This window comes from Mytilus californianus, unplaced genomic scaffold (assembly GCF_021869535.1).
Source record: "Mytilus californianus isolate M0D057914Y unplaced genomic scaffold, xbMytCali1.0.p SCAF_5, whole genome shotgun sequence".
In the NCBI taxonomy this organism is placed as follows: Eukaryota; Metazoa; Mollusca; class Bivalvia; order Mytilida; family Mytilidae; genus Mytilus; species Mytilus californianus.
Genome location: NW_026262701.1, coordinates 15,285,353 through 15,304,575, shown reverse-complemented (window position 1 = coordinate 15,304,575; position 19,223 = coordinate 15,285,353). Strand labels below are relative to the sequence as shown.

Genomic DNA, 19,223 nt, shown 5'->3' with positions numbered 1-19,223 from the left:
CTATAGTTGTTAATTTCTGTGTCATTTGGTGTCTTGTGGAAAGTTGTCTCATTGGCAATCATACCACATCTTCTTTTTTTATATTTATTACAAATTTAATATTAAGTTTTTTAAACAAAGTTGGAAACTACCAAGAAAAACAGAAATGATTAAAGAAGCCCGGATGAAACGATATGTAAAGGTTTTAGTGAAGTAAGGTAGCCAGTAAACAGTAGATACTATCAAATGTTTAGAGGACGCATTTAGCTATTTCTATTAGACTCTCCGTGGAGTACGCAGCCTTAAATGTAGCAGAATTTATAATTCCGTTTTAATAACTTCCGTGTAGTATTTACGAATTAATATTATAAAGTGGAAACATTTGACTAGTCCGATTCGAATTAAGTATAAAGTCATTTATGGTAATTTGCAAATGCAGTATTTATAAAAAATATTATGTTCACTAATTTGCCAAACATAAAATCCACTATTGAATGTATTTTTATTAAAAAAATATTAAGCTACTTTTTTTGTGACCATAAATATTATTTTATATGAAAATTGTAAATTCTGCAACAGGTTAGTATCAAATCATGCTGGGCGGTAATCAGATTCAGACAATTACACACAAAATCCCTATGGAATATTATATTCTATGTTGTTTGATCAGTGTTGCAATTCACATTTAAAATAAACTCATCATAGATACCAGGACTACAATTTTGTACGCCAGACTCGCTTTTCGTCTTCAAAGGACTCAATAGTGACGCTTGAGTAAAAAAAGTTGAAAAGGCCAAATAAAGTACGAAGCTGAAGAGCATGAAGGAACCAAAATTCCGAAAGGTTTTGCAAAATACAGCTACGGTAATCTATTCATGGGTTAAAAATCCTTAGTTTTTCAAAAATTTCAAAGATTGTAAATTGTTAATTTATAAATATGACCATCAATGATAATTCAATCTTTATGTCTTAAAAGTGAGGTTTCCGGTGGCGACATCCCAATTTTGTTAAAATTTGGGATTATGTTATGTCAGTTTGAGGGGAACCTCTAATAATAATTCAATGATATTTGGTGTGTACTTGTATCAACAGTTGAAATATCATATCCATGGAGATTATTTGGATCCGCTCCCTTTGTCATGATCCGTTGACTTTGAAACTTAGCATAGTTTACATGTTGACGTTAAGATTTGGTCATTTTGAAGGAATCACTAATGATAAGTACTAGTAAATGATATTTGGTATAAAGTTTCATTATGATTAGTAAATATCTCTCCACTCAGTCATGGTTCATTGATTTGAATGCATAGTTTACATGTTAAATGGGTATTAGCTGTAAAATTCGTGTTCACCGATTTGACTCAAACTCTTATATTTGATTTATGATATACTGAAACGTATATCCAAATCACAATAAGTCTAAAATAGACAAATTAACAATGCATGGACTTGAAAATATATATCAGCATTTCGTGTGTATTTTAGTCTAGACGCTATCTAATTAATTGGATTTTTCTAGGTCTGTTTGATTTCTTGTTATTGGTTAAAAAAATAAGTTAGTGATCGTTATTACCTGTATAAGAATGATTTTTTGTGGATCGAATCAGTCAACGAAATGGGTCACCCTTGTTTCACTTTCAATGCTGACATTTTTTCCTATTAATAGCTGAACAAGCCTAGTACATGCGTAACCCATCTCAACCTAAGGAGCTTAATTGAAGTTCACATAAATACGGATTCACTTAAGGTCGAATTATTCACTTGCAAGTCAATATAACATAAGCGATGTTTTTGATTTTTTTTTTGGACATATTTGGCCAAGCTAACTGCTTGTAATGAAATATTATCTCAAAATTCCTCTTTCATTTATACATTCAACAAAACGAATCGTATTTTGAATTGTTTTTCTAATCGCTGATAATGCCCTTTTAAAGTTTATGAGATGGCAAGTTTTAGATGAACGACTTACATGTATGATTAGTCAACGTATTCGGTATGCAGTTGTATTCTGATTGGCATAGGCCATTTCCATGGAGATTATTTTTCCCTTAACCTTCAATCATGGTTCATTGGATTTAGATTGTAAAAAAATAAAACAACAAGTTCATTAGGAACACTCAAATCCAAATATTTGAAAGCCAAGGATGTATAAGAACCAAAACAGAGAAGGACATAAAATAAATAATATTATCCAAATCCATCTAAGGACAACTTTGCCTGAGGGAGTTGAAACCTTAGTTTCTTTAGAATTCCAAAAATTTTCATATCAACATTTGCATTTAACTATCAAAACTAAAAACAGACAAGACATATCTCTATGTCAACAGTTTATTTCATTAAAAATTCTGTACCAAAGTTCAAAGTATTTTTACTTTTTAGCACAAACAGATGTATTTTGATTATATACTGGACATACATGGAATTCATTACTTAAAACAAGATTTTTACCTCATTTTACTTTTCAAATAAGCATTGTATAGTGAGTCATCCACAGAAAATACCACCAACACAACTCTAATGGTGAACATATGGAACAGGAGGGAAACTAGGGTGATATTTCACAAAGAGAAGGATGACAGGAGGAAAAATGAGGGGATAATCTTTAAAGAGGGAGATTTTGAATTCTCTAGCAGGTGACCCTGGCCAAAAGGGGAGATGCTAAATTAAGACACAATAAGGAGTCTCTTAGATCTGGTATATATGTGGCCAATCTGAGTTTCCGTTTATTTATTGTGATATTTTATTAGACTAGATTTTTATAATCAAGTATTAAAGTATTGCCATTTATATTTTCGAATTCTTACAATTTTCAAGACCTATTACAGGTGATGGATGCACAGCATTTGAATCCTTTCGTGTCAACTTCACGGATCTCACTCTTTATGGCGCTTATGGTATTTAATATTTCTGCAAATCTGTTTGTATAAAGTTATCCTTTTATGAGCTTTATGTATCAAATAAGATAGGAACAAATCTATTCTACTTTACATCTACTTTTATTTATGTTTAGGCATATTTTTGGCTTGAACCCCTTTGTGTTAATATGACTATGTCTTTTTGTGAAAAGATTTTTCTATAAAGCGTACATGAATGTAACATATACGTTTTCAGCGTGGCAATAATCAATATTGAAAATATCAAAAAATCCAAACATTTATGTTATATTATTTTATGAAATAAAGCTAATTTCTAAATTTAATTCAAATTGATTAACTGCAAAATTTTTATGGGTGGTCTTTCATTCACTGTCTTTTCAATTCATTTTTTTTTAGCTCACCTGGCTAAAAGGTCAAGTGAGCTTTTCTCATCAGTTGGCGTCCGTCGTCCGTCGTCGTTGTCGTTCGTTAACTTTTACAAAAATCTTCTCTGAAACCACTGAGCTAAATTTAAACAAACTTGGCCACAATCATCATTGGGGTATCTAGTTTAAAAGATGTGTCCGATGACCCAGCTTATCAACCAAGATGGCCGACATGGCTAAAAATCGAACATAGGGGTAAAAGTCAAGTGTTGCTTATTATTTTGAAGACCGCGATTAATAGAGAAATTCTTACGGAGCAAACATGTTCAGAATGTTGAGCTTTAATAATTGTCTATTTACGTTAAAACTGTCAGACGACTTCTAGGAGTTATTGCCCTTAAATGACGATTTGAACCATTTCTATAACTTTTTCCCTATTATCTGGGAAATTATTATATATATGTTCTGGACCATATGAGTATTTGGACCATACGCGTATGGTCATGACCATATGCGTATATACTCATATGTTCCGACCATTCGCGTATGGTCCGGGTAATTAATACGATGAACGTTGAACAGTAATTGCGTAAGGCATCACCCTTCAAGGTGTCATAAATTAATAGTTTCTATTAAAAAATGCAAACGATCTGACCTTATTATCCATCAAATTGTAAACACTGTGTATAAATAGAAATATCTAATCAAATTAATGTGTTGATACATACGCTTGCAATAAAAAAAATAATGGACGAAGTTATTGTTTTACTGTGAATTACAAGTTCAAATGTTGATACTGCTGTTCGTATATTTTTCGTTAATTTTCAGCCCTTTTATGTTGGTCAATCATTTTGTTATACATGTGCAAATTATTTTCGGTTCAATCGTGCTAGCTTAGATCGATCTCTGCGTTCACATTTAAAGTTAGATCGGTTCACTTTAGATCGATTCAAACTTAACTACCTCTTTTGGTATTTTCTTTTAGATTGATTAAGGATCGATTCAAAGCGTTCACATTGGGCTTAGATCGATCTAAAGTAAACCGACCTAGTTTAAATCGATTTAAATGTCCAAGTGTGAACGGGGTCTTTGATAATAATTTGGTAATTATTGTAACGTGATTAATGAAATAAAATTAATTTCACTCACAAGTTAAAATGATAGTAGGAGCATTTTTAATTTGTCTTTACGAAACACAATATGTCGACTCCGAAAATGACTAAATGAACTGTTAAGCAAGAAGACAACTGTTTTACACATTTGCAGTTGGAGCATTTAACCCTCTTTTTTCTTTATTTTTGGTGTTTCAATTTGTTTTTTGTAGGTTAGAATTTCTTAAACATTTTAAGTTTTTTTAATTTTGTTCATGCTCCTTTTTATACGATTTACAATTACAGTAGTTTATATACATGCGGCCCTCTATTCTTATGTAGAAATCACTGTTATTGTAAGATCGTATGAATAAGAGTATGAACACATCGGTTAAGTGAAAGTAAGTGGAAAATCAGAAGAAATTAAAGAAAATCTAATTCAAACGCCGGGAAAAAAATGTCCATGCCCCAACCACATGTGGTTTCACGTAAAGCGGAAACTGTCGACAGGATAAATGTGCTTAAAATTGACTCTAGATAGAGAAGGCAAGACAAAAAATATACCAAGATTCAATAAACTAATAACTTGTGCCGATTTTGGTTCAGAGAACGAGTTGTGTCTGTTAAGGAAGTTTGCATTTGTTCGAAAACTACATATACGGTCTAAATACTCATATGGTCCGGCTCGTTAATAACCAAACGAGTATATACACATATGGTCCAACCATACGCGTACTATCCAAATACTCATATGTCCGGAAAATATTCACAGAATTTTTAAAACAAATAATAATCAGCAAGACAAGATCTACAAACAGGTCAAGTAGCCAAAATCATCAAACGACTCTAAATTAGAGTTATTACCCTTTAATGACGATTTTTATCAAATGTTGCGTTTTTGCCTAAAAACTATAATATATAAATAGAAACTTTAAGAAGCAAAAATCAGCAACAAGATAATATCTACAAATAAGTGAACATGACAAAATTGTAAGTCGATTCCTTATTGAAGTAATTGCCCTTTATTGGTCATTTTCCCTATTTTTGCCTATTATCTTGAAAACTTTAATAGATAGATAGAAACTTGAAATAGCACAAATGATCAGCAAAACGAAGCCTACAAATAAGCCATATGGTCGTAATTGCTCTTTTCTATTCAAATAATCTTTTGATTGGTCCCCTTATATGCAAGGCCTACTAATGAGTCCTTTTGCATCTGATAATATTTTACCCAGTGCAAACAGGACGAAACTCACAAGGTCAAACAGACATTTAATTTATTCATTTCATTTCTAGAATCATTTCCAAGATATTTTCTCTGATATTCTGAAGTATTAAAAAATAGTGGAATTTATATTTTGCATTAAATTCAAATTTTAAAAGATTCGATCACCTTTAAACTAATATCTTTTAAATTTAGGTTTGGACTAGGAGTCTATGCATTATGAAATACTAAATGCAAATCCTATACAACAGAAATCACAAGGCTGAATAGAACCTTAATTTATTCATTGCATTTTCAGTATCATTATTAACATATTAGTACAGGTTGGCGAAATCCCAAACCGGCTTATAGTATGGTGATGTTTGGCGAGTGGCTGGGCGGATGAAAAGTGGGTACCTGATTTGTGCAATAAACTCCTCCTACAGTTTTCAACATAGATTCCTTACACTTCACAAGAAGATTGCACATATGTTAAAGCACATCTTCGCTAGCCAAGGGTTACGATCCACTTCCCTTCTCTGCACCCTTGGCAGATTAAGCCAACATTTGTGATAACAATGTTGCGCCATCTATCGGTAGATTAATGTCACGCCCATTCCGAATACATTATTCTTGACCAATGGTAGCCCTTGAACTCTTCAATTTGGAGGTAAAAACACGGTAGCGTCTAGATTCTACACACTTGGTAAAGCAGGAAACGAAAATATACGTTGACATTCATGCATTTGTTCAAGAAACATACACAGGAACTTCTATTAGTTGATTAAAAACATTCAAATGGTCACTAAATATCGTCGTATGTTTAGGGATGTAAAGACTTGTTGCACAATAAGCACGTGGCAATTGTTTACATACACTTTCTACATTAACACGTGATCATGTTATAGGCGCTTTTTGATTGGATGCAGCAAGTTTCGACTGCAACCAATGAAAATCATTACCTTGTGTCTCCGAAATTCTTAATCCGCTAAGAGTGGAGAAAAGGGAAGTGGATCGTAACCCTTGGCTAGCGAAGATGGTTAAAGCTGTGCACCTGCTATTATGAAAATTTTTTGTCTAATTTTTCCAGACATGGGAATTGAATTCCTATTTTCCAAGATTTGGGAACTTAGTAACTTTTCAACAACATTTATGAAAAAGGGTACACGTTTGGTGTAATCAACTCCTACACTTTTCAACCCAGATCACTGAAACCTCACAGAAAGATTTCGCAAATTTTGAAGATGAACACGTCCTATTATCGATTTTTTTTTAAAAAAATTCCCAGATTTGGGAACTTAGTAATTTATGAAAGAGGGTACAAGTTTTAAATAAGCAATTCCTCCAAGTCCTTATCCCTGAAACTTCACAGGATGATAGCACATTGGTTGATGTTGTGCACCTACTATGTTTTAATTGTTTGTGGTTTTTCTTTTCTTGTTTTAATAGTCATTTTTTTCTAAATGTGAATTATTTGAGGATTTGTTTCTTATTTCTCTTAATCTTTTTTTCTAAAGAGGTTGTGAAAACATAGTTAAAAACTAACAATAAATCTGTCATTAACACCATCTCCCTATGCACAATCGTATTACAGTGCTTATCCAGAAGGTTGTGACGTATTAATATACCAATTACTTAAAACGTTTTACCCAATTGCAGCATGTATTCACTTCTACAAACTGATCAACTGGTAAAACAGTTTAGCAAATTGCTTCAGTAAAAGGTTGTTAGTTTTAAGTGAGAGCACTATAATAAAAATAGTGCTTACCATCCAAGTCCAGTTATTTAATGTCTGTGTCATGAAATTGAAATAAAATAATCACCTGCTATAATATAAGTCGCTTGTTTAAAAAGGTCTAACTTGGATATGAAAACTTCTATCCGAATGACATTTTATACATTATTAGTTCTTAACATTGTTTGTTTGGTCAATAATTTATTGCTTTGAATTGAACAGGAAGCTATTGTGTAATTTTAACTTTGATATGTTTTTCTTGAATAATTACTAATCTGGTGGCATTAAAGGGAAATAATTTAAATTCACTCATTATATATAAAAAAAAACTAATCAAAGATACTATGCTTATGAATTTGTATGCCAGACACATGTTTCGTTCACAAAAGACTCATCGGTTACGCTGGAATAAAAAAAAGTTTGAAATTGCCAAAAAAGTAGGAAGTTGAAGAGCATTGAGGAACCAAACACTTTTGAAAGGTTTGTCCAAATACAGCTGAGGTAATCTATTCCTGGGGTAGAAAATCACTAGTATTTTGAATAAATCAAATTTATGTAACAGATAATTTATAACTTGTCTATATCAATGATTATTCATGTCAACACAGAAGTGCTGACTTCTAGACTGATGATACCTTCATCATTTACAGAGCAATCTGTGTGATTTACACAACTTTGAATTTTTCAACAAATTATTGGCATTCCTATGAGAACGAACTGTGCGCCTTTCCTTGCCGACCTCCTTTATTTTCATATGAGTCGGGGTTCCTTCAGACACTCATCAAAATCAAGAAGGTAAAAGAAGCCAGATCATTTAATTTCACATTCAAATATATTGATGATGTTCTCTCTATTAACAATCTAAACGTTTTTGATTGGGTCCCATTAATATATCCTCCCGAACTAGAAATTTAGGAATTAAAGACACGGCTTCCTCCACCTCATTTTTAGACTTATATTCCGAATTTGACATAAGTGGTCATCTCAGCACCAGAATCTATGACCATCAAGACGATTTTAATTTTGAAATTATAATTTTCCAAGATCTTAGCAGCAATATACCAATTTCAACTGCATATGGGATATACATTTCCCAACTCATTCGGTATTCAAGAGCTTGCAGCTGCTTCTCAGACTTTATAAAACGTTACCAGTGTATGAGCAGAAAGATGATGAACAAGAGTTTTGTCAAAGAACGTCTCGTTCTTTTTCTAAAAAAGTTCATCGGAAGATACCAAGACTTTGTTGATAAATATTCCGTATCACTTCACAAATAATACATGATGGTCTTGAAGTATCGATTCTAGGTACTGACGTGGTTTATCATCTTAATTACGTGTTATAATGTTCTTTTTATTTGTCTTTGTATATCTTTAACCTTTACTGTTAAGTCCATTTTTGAAAATATACTTTTGTCGTGGCTAAATATTTATACATTCCGCCATTGTGTTATTGATCTGTGATCATTTTTGTATTCTTGTCTTTCATTTTTGCTTATGTACGTTGTCTTTAGAGTATCTGTATGCAATTTCTTTCTTTGTTGAAATAGTTATTTGTTTTTATAGTGATTATGATTATAACACAATGTTGACTGCTGTACCCCAGTTTTTGATATTTTTACCTATTATGTCTAATTGTTTTGCTCACAAATTGTTGTCAATATAATGGAATTCTCGATATGACTGTCATACAAGTGAGAGGTTAAGCTAGCGATAAAACCAGGTTCAACCTACCATTTTCTACATAAGGAAATGCATGTATCAAGCCAGGAATATGACAGCTGTTTTCCATTCGTTTGATGTGTTCGAGCTTTTGATTTTGCCATTTGATAAAGGACTTTCCGTTTTGAATTTATCTTAGAGTTCGGTATTTTTTTAATTTTACTTTTTGATATGTTTTCAACTGTTTTTTTTCCTCAAAATTTCACTCATTTGAAAACAAATAATTTCAGTGTTCTTTCAAAACACATGATAATTGTTTAATTGATCATGGAGTTAATGTGTACAACACTTGCAAAATGTCAACATGAAGAAAGTTGATAGTTGACAAAACACAATTTTGCTGTTTATAATGTTAATTATTTCCCTTTAATATTAGCAAATTAGTTATTGCTACAGAAAACAAATATTCAAATTACAATTAAGTTATAACTTCCGGTTAGTGAACAAAGCAATAAATTATTGACCAAAAAAAGAATGTCTGGAACTAATTAAGTATAACATGCCATTAGGATAGAAGTTGTCATATCCACCAGTGCCTTATATCATATTAGCTGATTATTTAATTTCAATCTCATAAACCGACCGTGCAAGACCCACATGGGTAGTCAAGTTATTTAAAAAACCCCATCATCATCAAGGGTAGTCAAGGTCGTTAAAAAAAACCTCGTCGTCGAATTTCATGACACAGACATTAAATAAGTGGACTTGGACGGAAAGCATTATTTTTATTTCATTGCACTCAATTCACACTAATAACCTTTTACTAATGCCATTAGCTAACTTGTTTTACCAGTTGAACAGTTTGTAGAGGTGAATACATACTGCAATTGGGTAAAACTTTTTAATATGGCGTAGAATAGTCTACAAAACTCTACAATGAATACTTAATTTTGAACAAAACTAACACCACGAACAATCGGAGTGATCTTTGTTTGTTTAATTTAACAGTATTCAGTTATAAGTTGCTTTCAACCTTCTTGACTAACATTTAGCACCTACAATATATAGAGTCGACACGTCAGTGATATCCAAACTATCTCTTTAGGTGTAATACCACCAAATCATAGTACGTCACATCCGGTTGCATACGAAAAAGGGTAAAAAAAAAATATTCCCTTGAATTTGACAGTTGTAGGAAATTAATCCTACATTTCATTGCAGTAAAAAATTTCTGAGTCATAAACATATATCTTGGGTGTTTCAGCGCACCCTTATTTTTTTATTTGGTGTTTCTATAGAATATTTTGGAAAATTGAGGTTTCAAGGTAACTAAAGTTTGTACACAGAAAAAAAGGGGTGAAAATTTGATTGGTTAACTTCCAGTGATTGTTATTTTCTTATATGCAATGAAATAATATGTGAAATTTTTTCTATAGTACTGGAAAGGATAAAACCTTACTCATGCCAAATATTTCTTTCTTTGAAACAACGATAAATTCTGCACAATTTTTTGAAATGTGCAAATTGAACAAAGACTAATAGGGGAAAATCAATGGTGGTATTACACCTAGAAGACTGCCGTTAGATAATTTAGGATGTTATCTCAAGGTACACTGTACTTTCTTGTATTCATATATATGTCATATATTATACAACAATAAATACTGTTATATGTTCTGATCACATTTTTGCACGAATCTGCATTTGAAACAGATGTTCGAATGAAATCCTCTTTAAGGTTTTATATATTTTGATTCAGCACAAAAGAGTAGCAAATTTTAGATACAACGATAAGTATAAAATGCTAACGATTGCATATGCAATACAAAAAGGAAGAAAAAATTAAATCCTTCAACATGTTTCACGGATAAAACCGTATTTAATTACTTCTAGGTATAAAAAAGTAAAATACGGTTGATGAAACTAAATACTCGTAACCAAGTCTTCTAAAAGGTATGACTTTTTTTGTGTTTTTTTTATTGTATGTTGCGTTGCATATATATAACGTGAAACAAATATCTGTTGCTAGTCAATTATAAATCTGGAAACTTATCTTTTAAAACCATAGGCAGAATTTTATATAAAATATAACATGAACGCTCTCATTCAATAGTTTATTTAATAATAAGCATCATCATTTAGACCTACGCTATCAGATAATGTGTAATGATCATACTTTGCATACATTCCAAAACATATGCCAAGTTCATTTGAAGACTTATATTAGGTATTTGGTGATGGGTTTGCAAGCTGAACTTAGTTTTAGTCATTTACAAGATAGAATAGGAAAAGCATAACAATTACCGAAAGAAATTCTGCATTGTATCATGTTTTGTTTTATGATGCAGAACATAAGTTATTCCAAAACATTATGTTTAAAGATAAAATGAATTTAGATAGTTTCTATCTTTCATGTTGTATTGCTATCTAAAAAATATGTGTTCGTGTACTTGCAATTGCATCAAAATGATTTATAAAAAAATATGAAATACCAGAAAAATATAGGAAAAGTGCATTATCCATTTCGCTGAGTCAGAAATGAAATGAAATTATGTACAAGAGGCGGAAGATACAAAAAATATATTCAATCTCACAAGTCGAAGACAAACTGAAAACGCCATGGGAAAAAACCCCCGAAAACGACCAAAAGACTCACAACTGTCTACAAAACACAACATACAAAAATAAAGATTGAGCAACACGAACCCAACCAAAAACAAAGTACAATTGTGTTATTTGATGAATTTGAATTTATTGAAAATGCAAAATTACAGTTATAACCCTATCAGGCATAGTCAATATTAGTTGAACTTCTGTACAGGTATATTTTAAATTATTGATTGTATTCTTTGCTGGCCAAGATTTTGAGACAGGAATCAATGTATGAGTCTTTTAAATAAACATTTATGTAATGCGTTATTGGTCCCTATAGATTGCTATTCGTCTTTACCTATAATTCTGTATATTTTGATTTCAATAATTCTAGCTCAGAGTTTCTAATTTAAAATTACAAAAAATTGTTTCTGATGAAGATAATAACTATGTTTATCGTCCTCTTAACAGAGGTTTTTCTATAAAAATATAGGCATTTTAGATACAAATTCCCTGTTTAAGGTAATAAAATATCTTACAAAGTGAAGAAACACACTTAATCCAACATCACGTACACCGAAGATGATTTCATCAACATGCTGAACTTTCTGATCGACAACATTTTCGTTGAGCTTGGTTGATAGGTATTTGAACAGACTGTCGGTATTTTAATGGATACGTATTGTGCACCCCTGCTGGCCGACTTTTTGGTACACATATGAAGCAGAATTCATACAGAACTTTCTCAAAGACCAAAATCGAAAAGCACCTTTCAAAGTTCTTTTTCACTTTCATATATATTTATGATGCCCTGTCACTTAATAACCCTCATTCCAGTGAGTGTTTGGATCTCTTATATGCCATTTAAACTTGAGGTCAATGATATCACTGAAAATAGGTCTGCGTCATATCTTGATCTTTTCCTTGATATTGACATAGATGGACGACTTCAAACTAGAATATATGACAAACGTGACGAATTCAACTTCCCAATTGTTAACTTCCCATTTCTCAGAAGTAAAATACCATCTGCCCATCATATGGCATTTACATAGCTTAATTGATAAGTTCCATGTGTGTTCGTCCACACTTTAAGAACTTCATTAACAGGGATGTGCTCCTTACACCAAAATCGACAAAACATAAGTTTTACTGTTACCATCATACAATGGTCGATCAGTACAATGTTTCTATGTCACAACTAACTATTGACATGTTTTCGCGTTGGTAGACCTTCAAACAAAATAGGTTGTCTGACCTGAAAACAGGCCTGGGGTAATGGTAATTTGTAATTGTAATGCATTGTAATATTACATTTTTTTTATGTAATGCAAAATAATTTATAATGCACATTTTCTGCATTACAATTACATGTAATGTAATGATTACTTTAGTTAAAAATCAATGTAATGCCTCCATTACTGTACATTACTTTTCATTACAAATTGGTAAAATACATAAAATTGAAGAATATCATAAAATAAAAATAAAATATTAACAAAAACAAAAGAAAGTATTGAATAATTTATTGTCACAGTTAATTACTGTATTAAATCATTAAAGATAGTTTGCCCTAAAAAAATCTTCAAAAAATAATTATTAAACAAAACTATATAGATGAATGGAAAAAATATGAAGATGAAATTTTGCATAATTCTATACACACCATACATGTATTTCAATGAAAGATTGAATATATCAATCAACATCTTTACACCAAACTGTGGTTGTTATTTCACCTAATTAATATCAAATTATCAAAATGTTTTTATTGCAATCAAATCTTCTCAACTTATGTTTGTCCTCACAGAGCCCTTAGGCATTTTACAAGATAATCCTTAATGGCACATTTATTATATCCCTTTGAAATCCCTTTATGATGTCTGAATGATTAAGTGATCAATGTTAGAAACAAAATTATATGATAATTTATTCATTTTTCAAGTATTTGAAGTCTATGTCACTAACACTGTATATATATGTACATATACCCCGGTAATATTTATCAATTTCTTATAAAAATCTGTTGTTTTAATGTTTTTAGTTTTTATATTGAAAAAGTAATGTGTAATGTAATGCATTACACAGGCAAAGTAATTGTAATGTAATGCATTACGTGTGAGAAAAAAATGTAATTGTAATTGTAATGGAAGAATCACATAGTAATTGTAATGTATGCATTACATTGCAATGTAATGGCCCCAGGCCTGCCTGCAAATATATACAGATGTGACATTTTGGCTGAGTGTGGATTCGCATGTCATGTGTTGCATGCATAGAAAAAGACACTGACACTATCGACGCGCTCCTCTTAGAGATTTGAAATTCCATCAATGTTGGTTTTCACCCTGATTCGAATCTTGTTCATGGCATGGAAGTTAGAACATCAGCAAATTGCTGTGGCCTCAAATATACTATTTATTAACTCTATAACTTTTGGTATTCATAAGCTTGGAGTTTTTGACTTTATTTACATTTTCTAAAACTGGTATTTTACATATGAAATAATCAAATTGGGTTTCTTAATCCCATGATTGATGTGCATGAGCGCAAATTACATGTCAGCAGTAATGTTTCAGTACAAAACTTGATTTAGTGTTTAAAATTAAGAATGGAAATGGGGAATGTGTCAAAGAGACAACAATTCGATCAAAGAGCTGAGTCCAAGGCCACCAATGGGTCTTCAACACAGCTAGAAAGTCCCGCACCCGGAGGCGGGCTTCAGCTGGCCCCTAAACAAAAATGTGTACTAGTTCAGTGAAAATGGACGTCACACTAAAATCCAAATCATATAATAGAACTAATATTAAAAAAAAACATAGAAGACCAGAGGCTCCTGAATAGGGACAGGCGCAAAAATGCGACGGGGTTAAACATGTTTTGTGAGATCTCAACCCCCCTTTATACCTCTAGCCAATGTAAAAAAAACAAACACACATCAATACGTACAGTAAAACTCAGTTTAAAAGAAGCCCGAGTCCGATTTCAGAATAGGTAACAGAAGAAACTAAGCCAAATGACAATGATATACAAAAGTAACAAAGAACTACTAGCAGTTACTGACATGCCAGCTCCAGACCTCAATTAAACTGATAGAAAGATTATATGAATTGTATTCCATGTCAAAATAAGTTGCTATCAATTTGCAACTCTTCATTGAACAATTTTACACATTTAGAGCCTCATATTTTCTCCTTTCTAACGTCCGGAAAAGTTTAAAAATGCCTAACAATAATCCTCATAGAAACTGTTAAATGACAAGTTTTTTTCTTAAAGAGCATAGACTGTATAATTAGTGCATTGTGTTACATATATATATATATCATGAAATATTATGATGTAATGATTGACTGTTGTTCAATTCATATCCAGTACAAGGTAAATCATAAATCTTTAATTCTAGCTACTTTGAAATGATAGGAAACGGAATTTGATAAACTCTTCATAACACATTAAAAAGGAAAGGAATTGATCGAGAATGTGTCCATGAGACATAAATGATGCCCCCGCTTTCATATAATGTTGTTAAGGGACATAACTCAAGAATAATAAAACTGACGTAACCAAAATTCAAACTGGATCTGAGTTTTTTTGGTAACAAGCATTGTGTAAAAGTTTCATAACATTTGGTTGAGAAAAACATAAGTTAGGAAACGGAAACGAAAAAATAAGCTTTTATTTCCATTTGTAAAGGCGCATAACTTTCGAACGGTAAAATTGACGCCCCCACCCCAATTTAAATTTGATATGTGTTTTGTGGTAATAAGCATTGTGCGAAAGTTTCATAACATTTGGTTGAGGTAAACTAAAGTTAAAGAACGGAAACTAATTTTGGACGTACATACAACGTAGAGATGGACTAGGGTAACACCTTAATTCCCCCTCCGCTGCATAAAAATATATAAAGAAAAAGAAAAAGAAAATCGCGAAACATATTAAGGTAGAACTAATTGACTTTTTTTATTTAGATTTTCAAGTTTATCTAATTCTGAAACATGCAGAAGGTTCTTCTTATCCTAGTTCTAGTATTGCTCCTGGCTGGTAAGTTGCACATTATATATTATCTACAGTTTTGAATAAGAGGGGAAAGATTTTAAAAATATGGAGAAAGATAGAGTACTTCAAACTTGGTTAACACTAATCTGTTTATGTTTTTGTGTTGATGTGATGCTGTCATAATGACGTGCACTGTGTTTAACTTTTTATTTAAAACGTGCTGTTAAAATCAAGAAAGGGAAGTATAAATATATTTGTCTAAATATCAATTCACGTTGGAAAGAATATTTAGCAATGTTCTATTTCATTCGGGTCATTCCGACGATTAAATGATAAGTACTGATTTGATTGGCAAATAACTGTTTTAACACATAATTCCATCAATTCAAATGAACGTTTTGGAAATGTTCAGACAATATTCAACCCACGGCTACTGGGAACGTTTTCTTGTAGGGTAAATAAAGGGTGAACCTTTAAGTTATTATCTTTTTTGACATTCAAACTTTCTCCTAAATTACATTATTTGAAGAATCGCGCATTTGCGGTTTAATGCAGATCTTTAATTGAGTCTGTTAAATCTATTCACAATTTTGATATAAATTCGTGACGATTTAGAACTTAACATATTTTGTAGACTCCTGTCTAATGTTGAACACTATATGTTGCCATCTATATGTCCTAATGTGGTTTTTGTCGTTTGATTACTTTCTGACGTCTTTTTGACGTATAACCCACATCTCATATAGTTTCAGTTCTGTTTGATATACTTTTAAATCTGTGTACAGCAAATTATTACTGAAAGGGTTATTGATAAAATTGAAAATGAGTATGGATTAATTGCTTTTTTCCCTAAAGAACATGGTTAGAGGAATATCGATCGAAGAGAGGTGTAACAACATCAAAAACGTTTAAACTTTTCAAGTTACCGAACAACACTGATAATTATCTCATGCGCTACGCACATTAGTGAATTAATGTGTTCTTCGGTCCCTCGTTGAAATTTTTTTTTCTATACTTGAATTCTTTGATTAGTTATTCTATAATTAACGACTACAACAAGGCTGTTTGTTTGTATGACGTCCTATTTTGCGAGACCATGCATCGACCCCTTCGTGGTGTTTTTTTTTTATAGAACTCTTGTATAAAAATAGATATCACTAAAATCAGAAAGTTTATAAAGAAATGAAAATAAAGTGTAATTTCAACATACAAAATGAAAATGAAAAAATTGTACTATCTCGTCACGAAAAACCTGAAATCAGGTCATGTGAATACCCATAAAGTCATGAAACAAAGACATTTTTACCTTGAATTTTGAAAAAAAAGTTTCACTCCAGGGTACATTCGACTGTTCCGAAAAGATAGAGAAGCGTCAATGAAGTTTGCCATTTTACTACCAAAAAAGGAATTTTACATTGTTGTCTACCCTTAAACAAAGTATATCTATTATATTTTAAAAATCTTTTTGACACTTTAACATGTTTTGATTGAAAGCTAACTGACTAATTCTTACTATTAAGGTGGTACCAAACACCTTGACTAAAATTAATTTGGCTCGTTTAATTTTCATAAAATATTGACAAAATATTTACTTTGACCCTTTGACAAAAATTCAAAATTTTAAAAAAACTTAAACCACACACTTTTTCGCAAAAATTTCGTTGGATATATAGCAGTTTGACAAACACTAATTTTGATCATTGAGAAGCTTAATATTTCCTTAACAACAGAACGTGATTAAAAAGTTCAGCTGATTTTTAAAAGAGTTATCTTCCTGTAGTGTTATGTACCACCTTAAATATAAAAAGCACAATACTTTGTCACCAATTATGTAAATTAAAGAGTTTTCCCTCCTTGGCTATTTTCTCTTTTTTTTGGAATTTCTAGTTTTTATACGAAACTGTGTATAGCACATGAATGTGTCCGTTATCAAAAGATATTACATGATTAGCTTAGGCGAAAAAAAAATGCACCAACAACATCTGCCGCCTGTTGATTTTTCAAAAGCTTGTGTAAGAAACATTGATCTATACCGTGCATAAACCATAAACTGTATACAAACTATCATAAACGACATGATCCGATTTACACCGTGCATAAAACATAAACTATATGAACTGATCTACACCGTGTTGCACACATAACGTATTTCTAGAATACTCTTTTTAGAACAATGATATAGTTCCAAACTTATTTATTCATTTATCTATTTGGGAAACAGAAATTTCAGAGGACAAGAGAAGTGTATTTCCGTAGTTTTATGTTTTGTTTTGGTACCTTATGTCGAATTCCTCGTACATGTATTTGTGAAACAAAATAACTAAATTTGTATTCTTTTCAAACTTTAAAACACACCCACGTTCATTTTGATCTATAAAGAGGTTAACTCCCAACTATCCTACTGCCTGTCGATACATTTATTATGGCATTGCACAAGTCATGGCTTCTTTGACTGTCCGTGACGTTAAAATACTAAATCCCTGGGATGTGTTTTAGTTGATATTAGTCTCTGATATATGATTTTTTTATTATTAATTGTTTTTGGCTTTTAACTAGCTGTCAGTAACTGCGAGTACTCTCAAATCGTACTTTCCTGTTTATTTGACCTGTTGATACTAATTGTGATGCTTTTTTGTTATTTAATGTTCACTTAGTCAGGGTTATATCTGGTCTATATACCAGCTTTGATAAGTGTTTGGTATTACTATAAATGTTCACTTCTTCGTACTATGAACATCAAAATTATTTATTTTGTAAAAATATTTCCTTACTCAATTTGAACTGTACCTAACAACAAAATTATTTTCGTTTACCTGTGTTTAAAGTAATTGCAAATGGCTGATATTTTTGTTCAAGCATATTGTTTTCTTAAATTGTTTTACATTTCACAGCGGTATAACATGTTACTTTAATTATTCTTCCCTTAGTTTATTTAATTTGTAATTACATTGTATCATAGATCAAATTTTAATATGTCTTTTGATTGAGTTAAGCCCTTTCAATTGATATTTTATAGTGTGTCTTTCTATGTTGTGATGTTACACTATTGTTTTAGATAAGGGTGAAGGTTTGGTACCATTAAAACGTTTAAACTCGCTGTCCTAAGTCAGGAATATGATGTTCAGTAGTTGTCTTTTGTTGATGTGGTTCATATGTGTTTCTTGTTTCTCGTTTTTTATATAGAATAGACCGTTGGTTTTCCCGTTTGAATGGTTTTACACTAGTAGTTTTTGGAGCCCTTTATAGCTTGCTGTTTGGTGTGTACTTTTTGAAAATTTTGATTTGGATGGAAAGTTGTCTGATTGGCACTCATACCACATCTTCCTATATCTATAGACATGTTCTTGCAATGCAAAAATGGTGAAAGTTTTATACTTACCTGCAGAACCCTTCTATGCAAGAAAGCCTGTATTTAGGCTTTTTGTACTCTTTTCAAATGCCAACGATCTTTTCTTAGGCCTGTCTACGGTTGCCTATATCGTCTATAACAATGCACTTTACGTCACAGTTGAATAAGGACCAACACATAGAGGATCGACACGGGGTATATGAACTGTTTCAATGCAAGAAGAGTTTAGTGCATTGCAAAGCCAAGACTTGCCACTGTTACCGATATCTGCCTTTGACGTAATGGTAAAATATGACGTCATAACTGCAGTATTGTAACATAATGGACGTTTTTATTCTGGTTTTGCATTTATCCACTAGGACCAGGCAAAAATCT

The 19,223-nt window shown here is 31.6% G+C and overlaps 2 long non-coding RNA genes across 43 annotated transcripts in view; one reads left to right on the top strand and one right to left on the bottom strand.

Annotated features, from left to right (window-relative positions):
* The window catches only part of LOC127703119 (uncharacterized), a 365,292-nt gene that overhangs the window by 50,277 nt on the left and 295,792 nt on the right, over positions 1-19,223 (bottom strand). The window lies entirely within an intron of this gene.
* Positions 15,470-19,223, top strand: part of LOC127703124 (uncharacterized) — a 148,736-nt gene continuing 144,982 nt past the window's right edge. The window contains exon 1 of the long non-coding RNA XR_007982720.1: positions 15,470-15,507. This is a non-coding gene — a long non-coding RNA (uncharacterized LOC127703124). The remainder of the gene's footprint in view (positions 15,508-19,223) is intronic.